This window comes from Lepisosteus platostomus, chromosome 5 (assembly GCF_059453375.1).
Source record: "Lepisosteus platostomus isolate fLepPlt1 chromosome 5, fLepPlt1.hap1, whole genome shotgun sequence".
NCBI lineage: Eukaryota > Metazoa > Chordata > Actinopteri > Semionotiformes > Lepisosteidae > Lepisosteus > Lepisosteus platostomus.
In genome coordinates this window covers 51,720,803-51,741,755 of record NC_142615.1, presented here as the reverse complement: position 1 = coordinate 51,741,755, position 20,953 = coordinate 51,720,803, and the positions used below count along the sequence as shown (strand labels likewise).

The 20,953-nt window shown below is 50.5% G+C and overlaps 7 non-coding genes and 6 pseudogenes across 7 annotated transcripts; all 13 read left to right on the top strand.

Annotated features, from left to right (window-relative positions):
* The first annotated feature begins 286 nt into the window (after positions 1 to 286).
* Positions 287 to 405, top strand: LOC148669095 (5S ribosomal RNA). The gene has a single exon (XR_015937658.1). It is a non-coding gene; the product is annotated as a 5S ribosomal RNA (ribosomal RNA).
* A 536-nt stretch (positions 406 to 941) lies between these two features.
* LOC148669094 (5S ribosomal RNA) lies at positions 942 to 1,060 on the top strand (annotated as a pseudogene).
* A 536-nt stretch (positions 1,061 to 1,596) lies between these two features.
* On the top strand, positions 1,597 to 1,715 carry LOC148669093 (5S ribosomal RNA; annotated as a pseudogene).
* Positions 1,716 to 2,251: 536 nt separating this feature from the next.
* LOC148669092 (5S ribosomal RNA) lies at positions 2,252 to 2,370 on the top strand (annotated as a pseudogene).
* Positions 2,371 to 2,906: 536 nt separating this feature from the next.
* LOC148669091 (5S ribosomal RNA) lies at positions 2,907 to 3,025 on the top strand (annotated as a pseudogene).
* A 537-nt stretch (positions 3,026 to 3,562) lies between these two features.
* LOC148669090 (5S ribosomal RNA) lies at positions 3,563 to 3,681 on the top strand. Its single transcript, XR_015937657.1, has one exon. It is a non-coding gene; the product is annotated as a 5S ribosomal RNA (ribosomal RNA).
* A 538-nt stretch (positions 3,682 to 4,219) lies between these two features.
* LOC148669089 (5S ribosomal RNA) lies at positions 4,220 to 4,338 on the top strand. The gene has a single exon (XR_015938031.1). It is a non-coding gene; the product is annotated as a 5S ribosomal RNA (ribosomal RNA).
* Positions 4,339 to 4,874: 536 nt separating this feature from the next.
* On the top strand, positions 4,875 to 4,993 carry LOC148669088 (5S ribosomal RNA; annotated as a pseudogene).
* Positions 4,994 to 5,530: 537 nt separating this feature from the next.
* Positions 5,531 to 5,649, top strand: LOC148669087 (5S ribosomal RNA). Its single transcript, XR_015937655.1, has one exon. It is a non-coding gene; the product is annotated as a 5S ribosomal RNA (ribosomal RNA).
* Positions 5,650 to 6,184: 535 nt separating this feature from the next.
* Positions 6,185 to 6,303, top strand: LOC148669086 (5S ribosomal RNA). The gene has a single exon (XR_015938802.1). It is a non-coding gene; the product is annotated as a 5S ribosomal RNA (ribosomal RNA).
* A 537-nt stretch (positions 6,304 to 6,840) lies between these two features.
* LOC148669085 (5S ribosomal RNA) lies at positions 6,841 to 6,959 on the top strand. Its single transcript, XR_015938351.1, has one exon. It is a non-coding gene; the product is annotated as a 5S ribosomal RNA (ribosomal RNA).
* A 537-nt stretch (positions 6,960 to 7,496) lies between these two features.
* On the top strand, positions 7,497 to 7,605 carry LOC148669084 (5S ribosomal RNA; annotated as a pseudogene).
* Positions 7,606 to 20,259: 12,654 nt separating this feature from the next.
* trnae-uuc (transfer RNA glutamic acid (anticodon UUC)) lies at positions 20,260 to 20,331 on the top strand. Its single transcript has one exon. It is a non-coding gene; the product is annotated as a tRNA-Glu (tRNA).
* Positions 20,332 to 20,953: the final 622 nt, after the last annotated feature.

Genomic DNA, 20,953 nt, shown 5'->3' with positions numbered 1-20,953 from the left:
GTCGCGTTTTTCAGAATTGTATTGAGATCGTTTTCCACAGAGCTCAGATGTCAAAGCACAGCAGCAGCTCTCCACAGCGATCCTCTATAGCGCCCTTTCTCCCGCAGCTTCGTCCTCATTGGAAGGAAGCAAGAGTGAAAGGCTGAAGTGAAATAGAGCGGGGACGAAGGCAGTGAAGAGAGAGAACGTGGGAAGAAGAGAAAAACGCAAGGGAAAAAAGCAGCGTCGTAATAGATGTGACGGAGCTGTCCTCTCAATAAGAAGGGTGCCAGCGAGCCTTGCTCTCGCTTACGGCCACACCCCCTTGAGCACGCCTGATCTCGTCTGATCTCGGAAGCTAAACAGGGATGGGCCTGGTTAGTACTTGGATGGGAGACCGCCTGGGAATACCAGGTGCTGTAAGCTTTTAAGCGCAGGAGGCGCCCTATCCCCGCTCGCTCGCTCATTCCCCTGTTCACACGTGCAGTGCGGCTTGTCCGTCTGTTTATTTGTCAGCTTTGGCGAGACACGGGTGCTTCTGTATTAGCGTGAGCGTTTTTTATTCTGATCATGAACAGTTTAACAAGTCCGCAAAGGATCGAGGAAAGGTTTATCGCCAGCTGAAAAGAGACACAGCGCTTCGGCTGTGGAGACTTGTTCGGCTGGCGTTCGGAGAGTCGCGTTTTTCAGAATTGTATTGAGATCGTTTTCCACAGAGCTCAGATGTCAAAGCACAGCAGCAGCTCTCCACAGCGATCCTCTATAGCGCCCTTTCTCCCGCAGCTCCGTCCTCATTGGAAGGAAGCAAGAGTGAAAGGCTGAAGTGAAATACAGCGGGGACGAAGGCAGTGAAGAGAGAGAACGTGGGAAGAAGAGAAAAACGCAAGGGAAAAAAGCAGCGTCGTAAAAGAGGTGACGGAGCTGTCCTCTCAATAAGAAGGGTGCCAGCGAACCTTGCTCTCGCTTACGGCCACACCCCCTTGAGCACGCCTGATCTCGTCTGATCTCGGAAACTAAACAGGGATGGGCCTGGTTAGTACTTGGATGGGAGACCGCCTGGGAATACCAGGTGCTGTAAGCTTTTAAGCGCAGGAGGCGCCCTATCCCCGCTCGCTCGCTCACTCCCCTGTTCACACGTGCAGTGCGGCTTGTCCGTCTGTTTATTTGTCAGCTTTGGCGAGACACGGGTGCTTGTGTATTAGCGTGAGCATTTTTTATTCTGATCAGGAACAGTTTTACAAGTCCGCAAAGGATCGAGGAAAGGTTTATCGCCAGCTGAAAAGAGACACAGCGCTTCGGCTGTGGAGACTTGTTCGGCTGGCGTTCGGAGAGTCGCGTTTTTCAGAATTGTATTGAGATCGTTTTCCACAGAGCTCAGATGTCAAAGCACAGCAGCAGCTCTCCACAGCGATCCTCTATAGCGCCCTTTCTCCCGCAGCTCCGTCCTCATTGGAAGGAAGCAAGAGTGAAAGGCTGAAGTGAAATAGAGCGGGGACGAAGGCAGTGAAGAGAGAGAACGTGGGAAGAAGAGAAAAACGCAAGGGAAAAAAGCAGCGTCGGAAAAGAGGTGACGGAGCTGTCCTCTCAATAAGAAGGGTGCCAGCGAGCCTTGCTCTCGCTTACGGCCACACCCCCTTGAGCACGCCTGATCTCGTCTGATTTCGGAAGCTAAACAGGGATGGGCCTGGTTAGTACTTGGATGGGAGACCGCCTGGGAATACCAGGTGCTGTAAGCTTTTAAGCGCAGGAGGCGCCCTATCCCCGCTCGCTCGCTCACTCCCCTGTTCACACGTGCAGTGCGGCTTGTCCGTCTGTTTATTTGTCAGCTTTGGCGAGACACGGGTGCTTGTGTATTAGCGTGAGCGTTTTTTATTCTGATCAGGAACAGTTTTACAAGTCCGCAAAGGATCGAGGAAAGGTTTATCGCCAGCTGAAAAGAGACACAGCGCTTCGGCTGTGGAGACTTGTTCGGCTGGCGTTCGGAGAGTCGCGTTTTTCAGAATTGTATTGAGATCGTTTTCCACAGAGCTCAGATGTCAAAGCACAGCAGCAGCTCTCCACAGCGATCCTCTATAGCGCCCTTTCTCCCGCAGCCCCGTCCTCATTGGAAGGAAGCAAGAGTGAAAGGCTGAAGTGAAATAGAGCGGGGACGAAGGCAGTGAAGAGAGAGAACGTGGAAAGAAGAGAAAAATACAAGGGAAAAAAGCAGCGTCGTAAAAGAGGTGACGGAGCTGTCCTCTCAATAAGAAGGGTGCCAGCGAGCCTTGCTCTTGCTTACGGCCACACCCCCTTGAACATGCCTGATCTTGACTGACCTTGGAAGTTAAACGGGGATGGGCCTGGTTAGTACTTGGATGGGAGACCGCCTGGGAATACCAGGTGCTGTAAGCTTTTAAGCGCAGGAGGCGCCCTATCCCCGCTCGCTCGCTCACTCCCCTGTTCACACGTGCAGTGCGGCTTGTCCGTCTGTTTATTTGTCAGCTTTGGCGAGACACGGGTGCTTGTGTATTAGCGTGAGCGTTTTTTATTCTGATCAGGAACAGTTTTACAAGTCCGCAAAGGATCGAGGAAAGGTTTATCGCCAGCTGAAAAGAGACACAGCGCTTCGGCTGTGGAGACTTGTTCGGCTGGCGTTCGGAGAGTCGCGTTTTTCAGAATTGTATTGAGATCGTTTTCCACAGAGCTCAGATGTCAAAGCACAGCAGCAGCTCTCCACAGCGATCCTCTATAGCGCCCTTTCTCCCGCAGCTCCGTCCTCATTGGAAGGAAGCAAGAGTGAAAGGCTGAAGTGAAATAGAGCGGGGACGAAGGCAGTGAAGAGAGAGAACGTGGAAAGAAGAGAAAAATACAAGGGAAAAAAGCAGCGTCGTAAAAGAGGTGACGGAGCTGTCCTCTCAATAAGAAGGGTGCCAGCGAGCCTTGCTCTTGCTTACGGCCACACCCCCTTGAGCACGCCTGATCTCGTCTGGTCTCGGAAGCTAAACAGGGATGGGCCTGGTTAGTACTTGGATGGGAGACCGCCTGGTAATACCAGGTGCTGTAAGCTTTTAAGCGCAGGAGGCGCCCTATCCCCGCTCGCTCGCTCATTCCCCCGTTCACACGTGCAGTGCGGCTTGTCCGTCTGTTTATTTGTCAGCTTTGGCGAGACACCGGTGCTTGTGTATTAGCGTGAGCTTTTTTTATTCTGATCAGGAACAGTTTTACAAGTCCGCAAAGGATCGAGGAAAGGTTTATCGCCAGCTGAAAAGAGACACAGCGCTTCGGCTGTGGAGACTTGTTCGGCTGGCGTTCGGAGAGTCGCGTTTTTCAGAATTGTATTGAGATCGTTTTCCACAGAGCTCAGATGTCAAAGCACAGCAGCAGCTCTCCACAGCGATCCTCTATAGCGCCCTTTCTCCCGCAGCTCCGTCCTCATTGGAAGGAAGCAAGAGTGAAAGGCTGAAGTGAAATAGAGCGGGGACGAAGGCAGTGAAGAGAGAGAACGTGGGAAGAAGAGAAAAACGCAAGGGAAAAAAAGCAGCGTCGGAAAAGAGGTGACGGAGCTGTCCTCTCAATAAGAAGGGTGCCAGCGAGCTTTGCTCTCGCTTACGGCCACACCCCCTTGAGCACGCCTGATCTCGTCTGATCTCGGAAGCTAAACAGGGATGGGCCTGGTTAGTACTTGGATGGGAGACCGCCTGGGAATACCAGGTGCTGTAAGCTTTTAAGCGCAGGAGGCGCCCTATCCCCGCTCGCTCGCTCATTCCCCTGTTCACACGTGCAGTGCGGCTTGTCTGTCTGTTTATTTGTCAGCTTTGGCGAGACACGGGTGCTTGTGTATTAGCGTGAGCGTTTTTTATTCTGATCAGGAACAGTTTTACAAGTCCGCAACGGATCGAGGAAAGGTTTATCGCCAGCTGAAAAGAGACACAGCGCTTCGGCTGTGGAGACTTGTTCGGCAGGCGTTCGGAGAGTCGCATTTTTCAGAATTGTATTGAGATCGTTTTCCACAGAGCTCAGATGTCAAAGCACAGCAGCAGCTCTCCACAGCGATCCTCTATAGCGCCCTTTCTCCCGCAGCTCCGTCCTCATTGGAAGGAAGCAAGAGTGAAAGGCTGAAGTGAAATAGAGCGGGGACGAAGGCAGTGAAGAGAGAGAACGTGGGAAGAAGAGAAAAACGCAAGGGAAAAAAAAGCAGCGTCGTAAAAGAGGTGACGGAGCTGTCCTCTCAATAAGAAGGGTGCCAGCGAGCCTTGCTCTCGCTTACGGCCACACCCCCTTGAGCACTCCTGATCTCGTCTGATCTCGGAAGCTAAACAGGGATGGGCCTGGTTAGTACTTGGATGGGAGACCGCCTGGGAATACCAGGTGCTGTAAGCTTTTAAGCGCAGGAGGCGCCCTATCCCCGCTCGCTCGCTCATTCCCCTGTTCACACGTGCAGTGCGGCTTGTCCGTCTGTTTATTTGTCAGCTTTTGCGAGACACGGGTGCTTCTGTATTAGCGTGAGCGTTTTTTATTCTGATCATGAACAGTTTAACAAGTCCGCAAAGGATCGAGGAAAGGTTTATCGCCAGCTGAAAAGAGACACAGCGCTTCGGCTGTGGAGACTTGTTCGGCTGGCGTTCGGAGAGTCGCGTTTTTCAGAATTGTATTGAGATCGTTTTCCACAGAGCTCAGATGTCAAAGCACAGCAGCAGCTCTCCACAGCGATCCTCTATAGCGCCCTTTCTCCCGCAGCTCCGTCCTCATTGGAAGGAAGCAAGAGTGAAAGGCTGAAGTGAAATAGAGCGGGGACGAAGGCAGTGAAGAGAGAGAACGTGGGAAGAAGAGAAAAACGCAAGGGAAAAAAGCAGCGTCGTAAAAGAGGTGACGGAGCTGTCCTCTCAATAAGAAGGGTGCCAGCGAGCCTTGCTCTCGCTTACGGCCACACCCCCTTGAGCACGCCTGATCTCGTCTGATCTCGGAAGCTAAACAGCGATGGGCCTGGTTAGTACTTGGATGGGAGACCGCCTGGGAATACCAGGTGCTGTAAGCTTTTAAGCGCAGGAGGCGCCCTATCCCCGCTCGCTCGCTCATTCCCCTGTTCACACGTGCAGTGCGGCTTGTCCGTCTCTTTATTTGTCAGCTTTGGCGAGACACGGGTGCTTGTGTATTAGCGTGAGCGTTTTTTATTCTGATCAGGAACAGTTTTACAAGTCCGCAAAGGATCGAGGAAAGGTTTATCGCCAGCTGAAAAGAGACACAGCGCTTCGGCTGTGGAGACTTGTTCGGCTGGCGTTCGGAGAGTCGCGTTTTTCAGAATTGTATTGAGATCGTTTTCCACAGAGCTCAGATGTCAAAGCACAGCAGCAGCTCTCCACAGCGATCCTCTATAGCGCCCTTTCTCCCGCAGCTCCGTCCTCATTGGAAGGAAGCAAGAGTGAAAGGCTGAAGTGAAATAGAGCGGGGACGAAGGCAGTGAAGAGAGAGAACGTGGGAAGAAGAGAAAAACGCAAGGGAAAAAAAGCAGCGTCGTAAAAGAGGTGACGGAGCTGTCCTCTCAATAAGAAGGGTGCCAGCGAGCCTTGCTCTCGCTTACGGCCACACCCCCTTGAGCACGCCTGATCTCGTCTGATCTCGGAAGCTAAACAGGGATGGGCCTGGTTAGTACTTGGATGGGAGACCGCCTGGGAATACCAGGTGCTGTAAGCTTTTAAGTGCAGGAGGCGCCCTATCCCCGCTCGCTCGCTCATTCCCCTGTTCACACGTGCAGTGCGGCTTGTCTGTCTGTTTATTTGTCAGCTTTGGCGAGACACGGGTGCTTGTGTATTAGCGTGAGCGTTTTTTATTCTGATCAGGAACAGTTTTACAAGTCCGCAAAGGATCGAGGAAAGGTTTATCGCCAGCTGAAGAGAGACAGCGCTTCGGCTGTGGAGACTTGTTCGGCAGGCGTTCGGAGAGTCGCATTTTTCAGAATTGTATTGAGATCGTTTTCCACAGAGCTCAGATGTCAAAGCACAGCAGCAGCTCTCCACAGCGATCCTCTATAGCGCCCTTTCTCCCGCAGCTCCGTCCTCATTGGAAGGAAGCAAGAGTGAAAGGCTGAAGTGAAATAGAGCGGGGACGAAGGCAGTGAAGAGAGAGAACGTGGGAAGAAGAGAAAAACGCAAGGGAAAAAAAGCAGCGTCGTAAAAGAGGTGACGGAGCTGTCCTCTCAATAAGAAGGGTGCCAGCGAGCCTTGCTCTCGCTTACGGCCACACCCCCTTGAGCACGCCTGATCTCGTCTGATCTCAGAAGCTAAACAGGGATGGGCCTGGTTAGTACTTGGATGGGAGACCGCCTGGGAATACCAGGTGCTGTAAGCTTTTAAGCGCAGGAGGCGCCCTATCCCCGCTCGCTCGCTCATTCCCCTGTTCACACGTGCAGTGCGGCTTGTCCGTCTGTTTATTTGTCAGCTTTGGCGAGACACCGGTGCTTGTGTATTAGCGTGAGCTTTTTTTATTCTGATCAGGAACAGTTTTACAAGTCCGCAAAGGATCGAGGAAAGGTTTATCGCCAGCTGAAAAGAGACACAGCGCTTCGGCTGTGGAGACTTGTTCGGCTGGCGTTCGGAGAGTCGCGTTTTTCAGAATTGTATTGAGATCGTTTTCCACAGAGCTCAGATGTCAAAGCACAGCAGCAGCTCTCCACAGCGATCCTCTATAGCGCCCTTTCTCCCGCAGCTCCGTCCTCATTGGAAGGAAGCAAGAGTGAAAGGCTGAAGTGAAATAGAGCGGGGACGAAGGCAGTGAAGAGAGAGAACGTGGGAAGAAGAGAAAAACGCAAGGGAAAAAAAGCAGCGTCGGAAAAGAGGTGACGGAGCTGTCCTCTCAATAAGAAGGGTGCCAGCGAGCCTTACTCTCGCTTACGGCCACACCCCCTTGAGCACGCCTGATCTCGTCTGATCTCGGAAGCTAAACAGGGATGGGCCTGGTTAGTACTTGAATGGGAGACCGCCTGGGAATACCAGGTGCTGTAAGCTTTTAAGCGCAGGAGGCGCCCTATCCCCGCTCGCTCGCTCATTCCCCTGTTCACACGTGCAGTGCGGCTTGTCTGTCTGTTTATTTGTCAGCTTTGGCGAGACACGGGTGCTTGTGTATTAGCGTGAGCGTTTTTTATTCTGATCAGGAACAGTTTTACAAGTCCGCAAAGGATCGAGGAAAGGTTTATCGCCAGCTGAAAAGAGACACAGCGCTTCGGCTGTGGAGACTTGTTCGGCAGGCGTTCGGAGAGTCGCATTTTTCAGAATTGTATTGAGATCGTTTTCCACAGAGCTCAGATGTCAAAGCACAGCAGCAGCTCTCCACAGCGATCCTCTATAGCGCCCTTTCTCCCGCAGCTCCGTCCTCATTGGAAGGAAGCAAGAGTGAAAGGCTGAAGTGAAATAGAGCGGGGACGAAGGCAGTGAAGAGAGAGAACGTGGGAAGAAGAGAAAAACGCAAGAGAAAAAAAGCAGCGTCGTAAAAGAGGTGACGGAGCTGTCCTCTCAATAAGAAGGGTGCCAGCGAGCCTTGCTCTCGCTTACGGCCACACCCCCTTGAGCACGTCTGATCTCGGAAGCTAAACAGGGATGGGCCTGGTTAGTACTTGGATGGGAGACCGCCTGGGAATACCAGGTGCTGTAAGCTTTTAAGCGCAGGAGGCGCCCTATCCCCGCTCGCTCGCTCATTCCCCTGTTCACACGTGCAGTGCGGCTTGTCCGTCTGTTTATTTGTCAGCTTTGGCGAGACACGGGTGCTTGTGTATTAGCGTGAGCGTTTTTTATTCTGATCATGAACAGTTTTACAAGTCCGCAAAGGATCAAGGAAAGGTTTATCGCCAGCTGAAAAGAGACACAGCGCTTCGGCTGTGGAGACTTTATTAATAAGGCCCCTCAGTAGTTGAGATCTCTGTTATACCCATCTAGAAACATGCAATCAGCATGTTATTGCTGAAGCAATAGTCACAACATTATTCCACACCTGGGTGAGAAGCGGGTTATGATGACAGTCATGCTTTCTACACCTTATACTGAGCTCAGAAATGGAACAAGCGGACATCTCACGAGCAGATCCCTCCGCGTATAAGAAAGGCAACTTGTCTCAGCAAAAATACCACGGATTCACATCCAAAATATGATAAAAAGGCAAAAACCCCACACTTGGAATGCAAACGTACCCTAAAAAGGAAACACGGTTTTAAAACCAACTTGATTTTCCCCTGTAGAAACCTTTTTATGGACACACATCGCATCTATTACACATGTAGAACTAAATATAAAGATAAAACTTAAAATAAGAAGTCATGACATATCACACATGATGAAGTCTGGTCCAGAATAAACAGTTTACACTGACCCACCTTTATTTTCCCTGGTCACTCACTTCTATTAACTGTTTAACTGGGTAACAAATTAATATTTCAATTTAGGATCTACACCTGGGAGCCCTGAAATGTTGGCCAGAGGGGAGAAGCTGATATTCAGACGTGTGAATATATTAAAAAAAAAGGATCTGATGTTGTTTTTCACCTGTCTAATCAAAGCTTGTTCAAAAATTATCTGATTATAGGACACACGAGTTTATAATCATACTCATTCCACTTTTTAACCCCGTATATATGCACAATATGAAACGTATATACACTAAATCTCACGTGTGTCTCCCATAATATACATTTCTTTACGAAAATTAGGAACACTTACTACAATTATCAACCCCCCATGACGAGGCAATATTTCATACCTTTGTTTCTTTGTGGGTTCAAAGTTCTGTCCTGTCGTTTCACACGTAAAGTTTTGGTAGTTATCTCAATTTTCCTTTGCAATTATCTCCAAGATCATCATCAACTTTTTGTAAAACGCTATGCACAACTGATATTTAAAGAAAGTCCTGTACCAAAACGTCTTCGTAGGGAAAGACAACTTTTTTTTCCTTACGTTAGTCGCTACACGGTTACTCAGAAAATCCATTAACCGCCTTTAAAAAAAAGTTTCGTTTTTTTTGTGGTTCACTGACATTTCTGTCACAATTCTGAGGGACCTCAAATAAAATTCACTTGCGGACGTTTAAAATAAAAAAAATGGCGTGTAATGTTGCGAAGGGCTACTGTTTTTTTATAGTTTGTCGATTGTAAGGGACGTGGGCCGCGATAGAAATACTGGACGGGGTGGGAAAAGGTTTATTGATGGTTTATTGTACCGCAACGGTCACAATTGACTCACCAGCAAAGATGGCGCCGAGGCCATATCGACTCCCTCCCGCCCTGCCTCGCACCGAAGCTCGAGCTGCGGAGCGCGACGCCAAACCGCCGGTCCACGGGCGCGGGCGCCGGACATAGACGTCATAAACCCTTCCGAGGCGCAGGAATTATAGATCACTGTAGTTTCTTCTGGACCCGGGTTAGGGACAGTGTGCCCTCCGTGAGAGTCTTCTGAGGAAGCCAGTGTCTCATGGGTGTCCAGGCTTGGTACCATCTGTCCATCACAGGACACACAGACACACACACTCACACACCCTGGACAGGACACCAGTCCATCACAGGACACACACACACTCACTCACACACCCTGGACAGGACACCAGTCCATCACAGGACATACACACACCCTAGATAGGACACCAGTCCATCACAGGACACACACACACTCACACACCCTGGACAGGACACCAGTCCTTCACAGGACACACACACACAACCTGGATAGGACACCAGTCCCTCACAGGACACTCAGACACACACACTCACTCACACCCAGGACAGGAACCAGTCCATCACATGACAAACACACACTCACTCACACACCCTGGACAGGACAGCACTCCATCACAGGACACACACACACCAGGGCCAGTTTTCCCAGAAGCCACACCCTGGACAGGAACCAGTCCATCACATGACAAACACACACTCACTCACACACCCTGGACAGTACAGCACTCCATCACAGGACACACACACACCAGGGCCAGTTTTCCCAGAAGCCAATTAGCCCAAAAGCCTGTCTTTGGACCCGGAGAACACAGGGAGAACATGCAGACTCCACACAGACAGTCCCCCCCCCCCGGGTCCAGACCCGAGCCCGGAGCCCCCCCGCGCTGAACCCCTCCGTACAGACGGCCGCACACAGCTCCGTTGTTCCCGATTCCCGAGGTGATCTGTTAAAAGAAGCCGGTGTGTTGCCTCCAGGTGACATTTCCTACTGGAGTCAGGACAGGAGGCTCTTCTGTACACAGAAGGGGGTGGGGGTGGGGGTGGGGAACAAGCCGCCCAGCCCTGTGGTTGAAGCCGATACCCCGGCTTCTCTCCAGACACAGCTGGGTGAGCTCCTCCAGTCAGTACAGGGGGCTCTACTGTACACAGAGGGTGGCGGGGGTGTGGAACAACTCCTTTGTTCGGGGCCTTGGGGCATTCTTGTTGTGAAAGGCGCTATATAAAAAAACTGAATTGAAATTGAATCTTACAGGTTTGGGTTTTTCGGAGATCTTGTCAGAGATCTTGTCTGACGTGCCATTTCAAAAACGTAACGACACTCCTCACGTCCGAGCGCCGCCTGTCTGTGACGTAACGTATGCTTACACAACCATGACGGTTTCATCATGGACAGCACGAAAGCCCGAAAAGTGGTTGACGTTTTAATTTGGCAACGCCACGATGGATCCCAGTTTTTTTTGGAGGCCAAAGAGGACAAAAAAGGAAACGTCTGGAGGTGGATCGATGGTCATCTCTGCGGTTGTTCTGATGTTCTGGAAAAAACAAAACAAAAAAAAAAACGGCTCGCTTGCCCGGTCGTGTAGTGTTTCCACACCCCACGCAAATCAACTTCTCTTCGCCCCCGGGGGCTCGTCGCCCGCCGCACCCCTCTCACGTGATAGGGGCTTCCCCCGGCTGTGACGTACTTACCCCACCCCCTTCGGCCAACATCATACCGAAGGTCGCGCTTCGGGCCGCGGCGATGTTGACGGACTGTCTTGTAGCGTGAGAAGGGTTTAAATTTCGACTTAAGGAGTTGGCCATCGTTATATTTCGCGAGGTATCATACGGGGGGAAAAAGAACATTTATATTTATCAACCTACTAGTAATACTGGGTGGATGTCACGTTCCCCAAAGTTCAGTGCCTCTCTCTAATAAAGTAGAAACGCGACATTAAACTCCGTTCGAAACGGGAGAAATCACCAGGACACGATACAACGTCCAGAAAAGAAAAAAAGAACTCCTATTCCCATTTGTAATGACCCCGTCGTGTTTTTCCCGGTGTGCGCTTATCTTTCGTAGACCGTTTCTCTCTGGTGTTGTTTTGCTGTTGGAATAAATGCCGAGGTGACCCTTCTGTGTGGAGTCTGCGTGTTCTCTCCAGCGGGTCGTTTCCTCCACCGCAGGGGCTGGTCGAACCTGGGTCTCCCAATCGTCACAGAAGTGTGTGTCGTTTTGGGTGGTGGTGGGGGGGTGCATCGGGGATACTGCGCCCCAAGGGGGTGACCTCTCACCTTACTCCGGACGAAGGGAGAAGACCTGTACCTTCACGAGTCCGGGTTGTGAAAACTTCTTCTGGCAGTTCAAAACGTTTCGAAGGGACTACAGCGCTACCCTGTTTTCTATTTGTATCGTGTATTATTAGACAGTCATAAGTATCTGTACTGATCACAGAGTCCCCCTCTCACTGCCAGGACTGAAGCCCAGTGCAGCACGAATAATAATAATAATTAATAAGTCTGGACTCTCCACTCAGAGCTCCTCCCAGGTCAGGGGGATCCCCTCCAGCCCCCCCAGTGTGCAGCCCCTACCTGGATGATGCTCCAGTCCGCTCAGCACACAGCAGCTCTCAGTGGGGAGGAGAGCAGAGGGATGGAGCCAGTTCAGAGAGGGGGGTGATACGGAGGCCATGATGGGTCAAGACCAGGGGGGGAATCAGGTCAGGACACTGGGATAACACCCCTACTCTTCTCCAGAAACACCCCGGGATTGTTAACGAGCACAGAGAGTCAGGCCCTCGGTTTTACGTCTCATCCTAAGGACGGCGCCTGTTTACAGTCCAGTGTCCCCCGTCACTATACTGGGGCATCAGGACCCACACAGACCGCAGGGTGAGAGCGCCCCCTGCTGGCCCCACTCACACCTCTCCCAGCAGCAACCTTGGGGGGGGGGGGAGGGAAAAAACAAAAGCTAAACAGATTTTTTAAAAAAAAATGTTTATTGATGCTTAACAGTCCAGTCTGGGGCCCCTCAGCTTCAGTCCAGTCTGGGGCCCCTCAGCATCGGTCCAGACCAGTCTGGGGCCCCTCAGCTTCAGTCCAGTCTGGGGCCCCTCAGCTTCAGTCCAGTGCAGTCTGGGGTCCCTCAGCTTCAGTCCAGACTGGGGTCCCTCAGCATCGGTCCAGCACAGTCTGGGGTCCCTCAGCTTCAGTCCAGCACAGACTGGGGTCCCTCAGCTTCGGTCCAGTCTGGGGTCCCTCAGCTTTGGTCCAGCACAGACTGGGGTCCCTCAGCTTCGGTCCAGTCTGGGGTCCCTCAGCTTCGGTCCAGCACAGCCTGAGGTCCCTCAGCTTTGGTCCAGTCCAGTCTGGGGCCCCTCAGCTCCAGTCTAGTCCAGTCTGGGGCCCCTCAGCTCCAGTCCAGTCCAGTCTGGTGTCCCTCAGCTCCAGTGCTGTCCAGTCTGGGGTCCCTCAGCTTCAGACCAGCACAGTCTGGGGTCCCTCAGCTTTGGTCCAGCATAGACTGGGGTCCCTCAGCTTCGGTCCAGCACAGTCTGGGGTCCCTCAGCTTCAGTCCAGACTGGGGTCCCTCAGCTTCGGTCCAGCACAGTCTGGTGTCCCTCAGCTCCTGTCCAGTCCAGTCTGGGGTCCCTCAGCTTCGGTCCAGCACAGTCTGAGGTCCCTCAGCTTCGGTCCAGTCTGGTGTCTCTCAGCTCCGGTCCAGTCCAGTCTGGGGTCCCTAGGCTGCAGTCCAGTCGTCTGGGTCCCTCAGCTCCGGTCCAGTCCAATTCAGTCCAGTCCAGTCCAGATCTTAGCAGGCACAGAACCAGGAAAGGAACCTGGAAAGAATATTGTTATTGCAGGTGTGAGGGACACAGACACAGACGTCACCATGACATCAAACAGCAAGAGGAGACTCCTCCTTGAATCACAGACACGACCGGGCGGCGCCCCCCTGTCTGCTCACCTGCACCTCCTCTTCCTCTTCTTGTCCTTCCCGGCAGCCTGCTCCTCCTCTCCCTCGCTCTTCCTCTCCTGACCCACGGTCTCCGCCGCCTCCATCGGCTCGTCCTGATCATCTGTCTCCACCGACACGCAGCTCAGAGAGTTTAAAAAGACGCACCAGCGCTTCTGAAGCAGAGACAGGAGAGTCACATTAAGAGTCGGACTGGACACTCCAGTACATGAACACTGCACTGGGAGAGAAGGGTTGATACAGACACACTGACTGGACACTCCAGGACATGAACACTGCACTGAGAGAGAGAGGGGTTCATACACACACACTGACTGGACACTCCAGTACATGAACACTGCACTGAGAGAGAGAGAGGTTCATACAGACACACTGACTGGACACTCCAGTACATGAACACTACACTGAGAGAGAGAGGGGTTCATACAGACACACTGACTGGACACTGGACAGGAGTAAAGAGAGGATCAGAGCATTACCCACCTTCTTTTTCTTCTGTCTCACAGGAGGTGGTGATTGGACCTCCTCCAGCTGGAGTCCGAGGAGGGAGAGAGGGGGCAGGAGAGGGACAGCACAGGGAGAGAAAGAGAGAGACAGGTGAGTCAAGTGTCCCAAGAGTACAGAGACTCTGCTGAGATCACACTCGCAGTGAGTGACACCGACACTAACCAGCCTCAGGACAGCACTGCTAGAGCACCACAACCCAGACTCAACCACATCACAGCACAGATCAAACAGCAATATCTCACACATTGGGACACACACACACAAATACAACATAAACTGGAATGCTACAGAACCTTAAACAGACAATACACACTAGCTGAATATTTGAACAAAATAAAAAATAACAAACAGAAACAGACCCTGACGAAGTACAGGCTCAGTGACCACAACTTGGCCATAGAAACCGGGCGACACAGGCAGACCTGGCTGCCCAGAGAGGACAGGCTGTGCTCCCACTGCCAGCGGGGAGAAATAGAGACAGAGGTGCACTTCCTACTGCACTGTGACAGATACTCTGGGATTAGAGAAACATTCTTCCCGAAATTCAGAAATCTAATCCCAGAGTTCCCACACCTGCCAGAATCACAACGGGTCCCAATCCTACTGGGAGAGGGAGGAGGGAACTCAGTTGATCTGGCAGCCCAGTATGTGATCTCCTGTCACAGCATGAGGAACAGTGAGTCTGTCTCCCAATAATGCTCCAGCCGCCTACAGTATATGTCAATATTTTATAATATGTCTTTGTTGTAAATGTCTGTAACATGTCTGCTTTACGCAGAGAGTGGCGGGGGTTGGATATCAAGGCCTGACGATACCGCATTATGCAGAGAGTGGAGGGGTGGGATGTCAGGGCCTGACGACACTGCTTTATGCAGAGAATGGAGGGGTGGGTGTCAGGGCCATACGACACTTCTTTATTCAGAGAGTGGAGGGGGTGGGATGTCAGGGCTAGATGACACTGCTTTACACAGAGAGTGGAGAGGTGGGTGTCAAGGCTATACGACAGTGCTTTCCGCAGAGAGTGGTGGGGGTGTGATGTCAGGGCCATAGGACAGTGCTTTACACAGAGAGTGGTGGGGGTGGGATGTCAGGGCCATATGACACTGCTTTACACAGAGAGTGGTGGGGGTGGGATGTCAGGGCTTGACGACACTGCTTTATGCAGAGAGTGGAGGGGTGGGATGTCAGGGCTATACGACATTTCTTTACGCAGGGAGTGGCAGGGGTGGGATGTCAGGGCCTGACGATACTACTTTACACAGTTAGTGGTGGGGATGGGATGTCAGGGCCATACGACACTTCTTTACGCAGAGAGTGGCAGGGCTTGACGACACTGCTTTATGCAAAAAATGGAGGGGTGGATGTCAGAGCTATATGACAGTGCTTTCCGCAGAGAGTGGTGGGGGTGTGATGTCAGGGCCATACAGCAGTGCTTTACACAGAGAGTGGTGGGGGTGTGATGTCAGGGCTTGACAACACTGCTTCATGTAGAGAGTGGAGGGGAGGGTTTCAGGGCCATAAAACACTGCTTTATGCAGAGAGTGGAGGGATTGGTGTCAGGGCCATATGACACTACTTTACACAGAGAGTGGTGGGAGTGGGATGTCAGGCCCTGACGACACTGCTTTATTCAAAGAGTGGAGGGGTGGGTGTCAGGGCTATACGACAGTGCTTAATGCAGAGAGTGGAGGGTTGGGTGTCAGGGCTATACGACAGTGCTTTCCGCAGAGAGTGGTGGGGGTGTGATGTCAGAGCCATACGACACTTCTTTACGCAGGGAGTGGCAGGGGTGGGATGTCAGGGCCTGACGATACTTATTTACGCAGAGAGTGGCAGGGGTGGGATGTCAGGGCCTGAAGATACTGCTTTTCTCAGAGAGCGGAGGAGGTGGGATACGACCTCTCAGTGGGGCCAGCAGGGGGCACTCACCCTGCGGTCTGTGTGGGTCTTAATGCCCCAGTGTAGAGACGGGTGACACGATCTGGCCCACCAGCGACGAGCAGGTTACCAGATCTAGACAAAGGGAGCAACTCTTAGTCGTATGAGCTTAGTCACACATCGCAGCGATTAAAAAAACAACGACTTTTTTTTCCTACATTGAAAGTCACTTTCCCGGGTGATTTTCTAGCACGACTGGGGCTCTTCATTTCTCCTCGGTGTCTTATCGCGGGCGGATTTGAAACAGACCACAGAAGGTGGTCACACACTATATTATTATTTAGAGACAGGCTCACTGTCTGTATCTCAGGCTGGGACAGTAAATCACACTGTATTATTATTATTATTAATATTATTGAGAGTCTGGCTCACTGTTCCCCAGGCTGGGACAGGAGATCACATACTGTATTATTATTGAGAGACAGGCTCACTGTTCCTCAGGCTGGGACAGGAGATCCCACACTGTATTATTATTATTGAGAGACAGGCTTACTCTCTGTTCCTCAAGCTGACACAGGACATCACATACTATATTATTATTGATTGACAGGCTCACTGTTCCTCAGGCTGGGACAGGAGATAACACACTGTATTATTATTATTGAGAGACGGGCTCACTGTCTGTTCCTCAGGCTGGGACAGGAGATCACACACTGTATTATTATTATTGAGAGACAAGCTCACTGTCTGTTCCTCAGGCTGGGACAGAGGATCACACACTGTATTATTATTATTTAGAGAGAGACTCACTGTCTGTTCCTCAGAGTTGGACAGGAGATCCCACACTGAATTATTATTATTGAGAGACAGGCTCACTGTCTGTTCCTCAGGCTGGGACAGAGGATCACACACTGTATTATTATTATAGAGAGACAAGCTCACTGTATGTTCCCCAGGCTGGGTCAGGAGCTCACACAGTATTATTATAATTATTGAGAGACAGTCTCACTGTCTGTTCCTCAGTCTGGGACAGGAGATTACACACTGTATTATTAGTATTGAGAGACAGGCTCACTGTCTGTTCCCCAGGCTGGGACAGGAGATAACACTGTATTATTATTGAGAGACAAACTCACTGTCTGTTCCTCAGGCTGGGACAGTAGGTCACACTGTATTATTATTATTGAGAGTGTGGCTCACTGTTCCCCAGGCTGGGACAGGAGATCCCACACTGTATTATTATTATTTAGAGACAGGCTCACTGTCTTTTCCTCGGTCTGGGACAGATGGTCACACACTGTATTATTATTGAGACAGGCTCACTGTCTGTTCCTCAGGCTGGGACAGTAGATCACATTGTATTATTATTATTATTATTGAGAGTCTGGCACACTGTTCCCCAGGCTGGGACAGGAGATCCCACACTGTATTATTATTATTGAGAGACAGGCTTACTCTCTGTTCCTCAAGCTGAGACAGGACATCACATACTGTATTATTATTGATTGACAGGCTCACTGTTCCTCAGGCTGGGACAGGAGATCACACACTGTATTATTATTATTGAGAGACAGTCTCACTGTCTGTTCCTCAGTCTGGGACAGGAGATTACACACTGTATTATTATTATTGAGAGACAAACTCACTGTCTGTTCCTCAGGCTGGGACAGTAGGTCACACTGTATTATTATTATTGAGAGTCTGGCTCACTGTTCCCAAGGCTGGAACAGGATATCCCACACTGTATTATTATTATTTAGAGACAGACTCACTTTCTTTTCCTCGGTCTGGGACAGATGGTCACACACTGTATTATTATTGAGACAGGCTCACTGTCTGTTCCTCAGGCTGGGACAGTAGATCACGTTGTATTATTATAATTAATATTATTGAGAGTCTGGCACACTGTTCCCCAGGCTGGGACAGGAGATCCCACACTGTATTATTATTATTTTGAGACAGGCTCACTGTTTGTTCCTCAGGCTGGGACAGGAGATCACACACTGTATTATTATTATTGAGAGAGAGGCTTACTCTCTGTTCCTCAGGGGGAGACAGGACATCACATACTGTATTATTATTGATTGACAGGCTCATTGTTCCTCAGGCTGGGACAGGAGATCAGACACTGTATTATTATTATAGTGAGACAGGCTCACTGTATATTCCCCAGGCTGGGACAGGAGGTCATATATTATATTATTATTATAGAGAGACAGGCTCACTGTATGTTCCACAAGCTGAGACAGGAATTCACACTGTATTATTATTATTGAGAGACAGACTCACTATCTTTTCCTCAGTCTGGGACAGTTGGTCACATACTGTATTATTATTATTATTGAGAGACAGTCTCACTGTTCCTCATGCTGGGACAGTAGATCACACTGTATTATTATTACTGAGAGTCTGGCTCACTGTTCCCCTGGCTGGGACAGGAGATCACACACTGTATTATTATTATTGAGAGACAGGCTTACTCTCTGTTCCACAGGCTGAGACAGGACATCACATATTGTATTATTATTATTGATTGACAGGCTCACTGTTCCTCAGGCTGGCGCAGGAGATAACACACTGTATTATTATTATTGAGAGACGGGCTCACTGTCTGTTCCTCTGGCTGGGACAGGGGATCACACACTGTATTATTTTTATTGAGAGACAGGCTCACTGTCTGTTCCTCAGGCTGGGACAGAGGATCACACACTGTATTATTTTTATTGAGAGACAGGCTCACTGTCTGTTCCTCAGGCTGGGACAGAGGATCACACACTGTATTATTATTGAGAGACAGGCTGGCTGACTGTCTGTTCCTCAGGCTGGGACAGGACATCCCACACTGTATTACTATTATTGACAGATAGGCTCACTGTGTCTTCGCTTGGGCTTGAACAGGAGATCACACACTGGATTATTATTATTGAGAGACAGGCTCACTGTCTTTTCCTCAGGCTGGGACAGGAGGACATACACTGTATTATTATTATTGAGAGACAGTCTCACTGTCTGTTCCTCAGGCTGGAGCAGGAGATCACATACTGTAATATTATTATTGATTGACAGGCACGCTGTTCCTCAGGCTGGGACAGGAGATAACACACTGTATTATTATTATTGAGAGACGGGCTCACTGTCTGTTCCTCTGGCTGGGACAGGGGATCACACACTGTATTATTTTTATTGAGAGACAGGCTCACTGTCTGTTCCTCAGGCTGGGACAGAGGATCACACACTGTATTATTTTTATTGAGAGACAGGCTCACTGTCTGTTCCTCAGGCTGGGACAGAGGATCACACACTGTATTATTATTGAGAGACAGGCTGGCTGACTGTCTGTTCCTCAGGCTGGGACAGGACATCCCACACTGTATTACTATTATTGACAGATAGGCTCACTGTGTCTTCGCTTGGGCTTGAACAGGAGATCACACACTGGATTATTATTATTGAGAGACAGGCTCACTGTCTTTTCCTCAGGCTGGGACAGGAGGACATACACTGTATTATTATTATTGAGAGACAGTCTCACTGTCTGTTCCTCAGGCTGGAGCAGGAGATCACATACTGTAATATTATTATTGATTGACAGGCACACTGTTCCTCAGGCTGGGACAGGAGATCGCACCCTGTATTATTATTATTGACAGATAGGCACACTGTGTCGTCGTTTGGGCTGGGACAGGAGATCACACACTGTATTATTATTACTGAGAGAGAGGCTCACTGTCTGTTCCTCAGGCTGGGACAGGAGATCACACACTGTATTATTAGTATTGAGAGACAGGCTCTCTGTCTGTTCCTCAGGCTGGGACAAGAGATCACACACTGTATTATTATTATTGTGAAACAGGCTCACGGTTTTTTTTCCCGGGCTGGGAGAGAAGATCACACTGTATTATTATTATTATTGAGAGACATGCTCACTGTTTGTTCCTCAGACTGGGACAGGACATCCCACACTGTATTACTATTATTGACAGATAGGCTCACTGTGTCTTCGCTTGGGCTTGAACAGGAGATCACACACTGGACGCGGAGCCGATCATTTGCAATTGGGCTGTGCCGACAGACCAGGACGAGCTCTGTAGGCTCAAAAGCAGCGCAGGACCTGCAAGAACAACAGAAAGATTAGCATCCAGCGGGGGCTTCATAGTGAGCCCAAGATCTCATCAAGAATCGGCTCCAGCAACAGGGCTGGGCGCATTGTTCCATTCTCCGACCACTCTCGGTGTAAACAAGTCCCTCCTGGTCTCTGCTTGAATTGCACTTTCCTGCGTTTGCTTTGGTGTAACTGGCTTCCCCTGCATGGGCGAATGTGTAGAAGATCCTTAGTAAGTCATTGAAGAAAACCGAGAAGAGGTCGGAGTGGCCTCTGTCGTTCATCAACAATCCAGTCAGGCAGTACTCCTCTGTAAAGCGCCGTTCGTTCACATCGATTGGCTTTTTTTTTGCCTTCATTCGTACAAGTAGTAAAAGCAGACGCCCCTATTCTGCCGTGACTCGGTTGCGGCTACAACGCAAAGTACTGACCACTATATGATCACGGCGAGTTACCGAGACACACGTGGCAGGGCGGAAAAGGTGTGCTCTCTTCGTGTGACATAATTCGGAAAAGTCCTGACGTTGCATTTCAACTGAGCCCCAGTATACATCGACCCTTCGACACTCTGAGTGACAACTCTCTTGCGTGTTTTCTCATATTTATGTAGTTTGCTTGCATGATGCCCGGAACAGCGGGGTTGTGTGTTCCCATATGGTCTAGCGGTTAGGATTCCTGGTTTTCACCCAGGCGGCCCGGGTTCGACTCCCGGTATGGGAACGTGTCCGTTTTGCCTCCTGCTTTCCAAAAGATCAGCACCGTGTACGAAAGAGCCGCATTAAAACCGCTCGAACGTGCAAAACGTGCGAGAAGAGGGGGCGCTTGTTTCCAACCGAAACTTCTCGCATGTGAGACGAGCTGATCATCGCTGTGGGAGTGTTACTCTGGTAGACAGGGCTGACCTTCGGCAATAGGATTTATACTCTCCAAGATGATATTTGCACTTTCTGGAGAGGCGATTTTCTCCACTTCAGTAGCCCGATTTCGTCGATTGCGTGGAGAGGGCTGTAGAATGTGGCGCCGCCTTTCCTGCTCCATCCATGACAGGCGTGCTGGTCTCTGGAGAGAGAGCACGGTCCATCAGCGCACTCCAATAAAGGCACTGGAAGCAGCTGAATCGCATTGGCGAAGCTCAGCGCTGGGCCGCTGGGCACGTCTTACCACAGTTCCGTAGTGTAGTGGTTATCACGTTCGCCTCACACGCAAAAGGTCCCTGGTTCGAAACCGGGCAGAAACAGCCTTCTTTTGTCGCCACACACAAAAGGGGATTGGGGATTCGCCTAGCGCTGTGATCGAACAGACCCACTCACCTCTTAGTGTGGCGGGATCTGCACAGTGCATG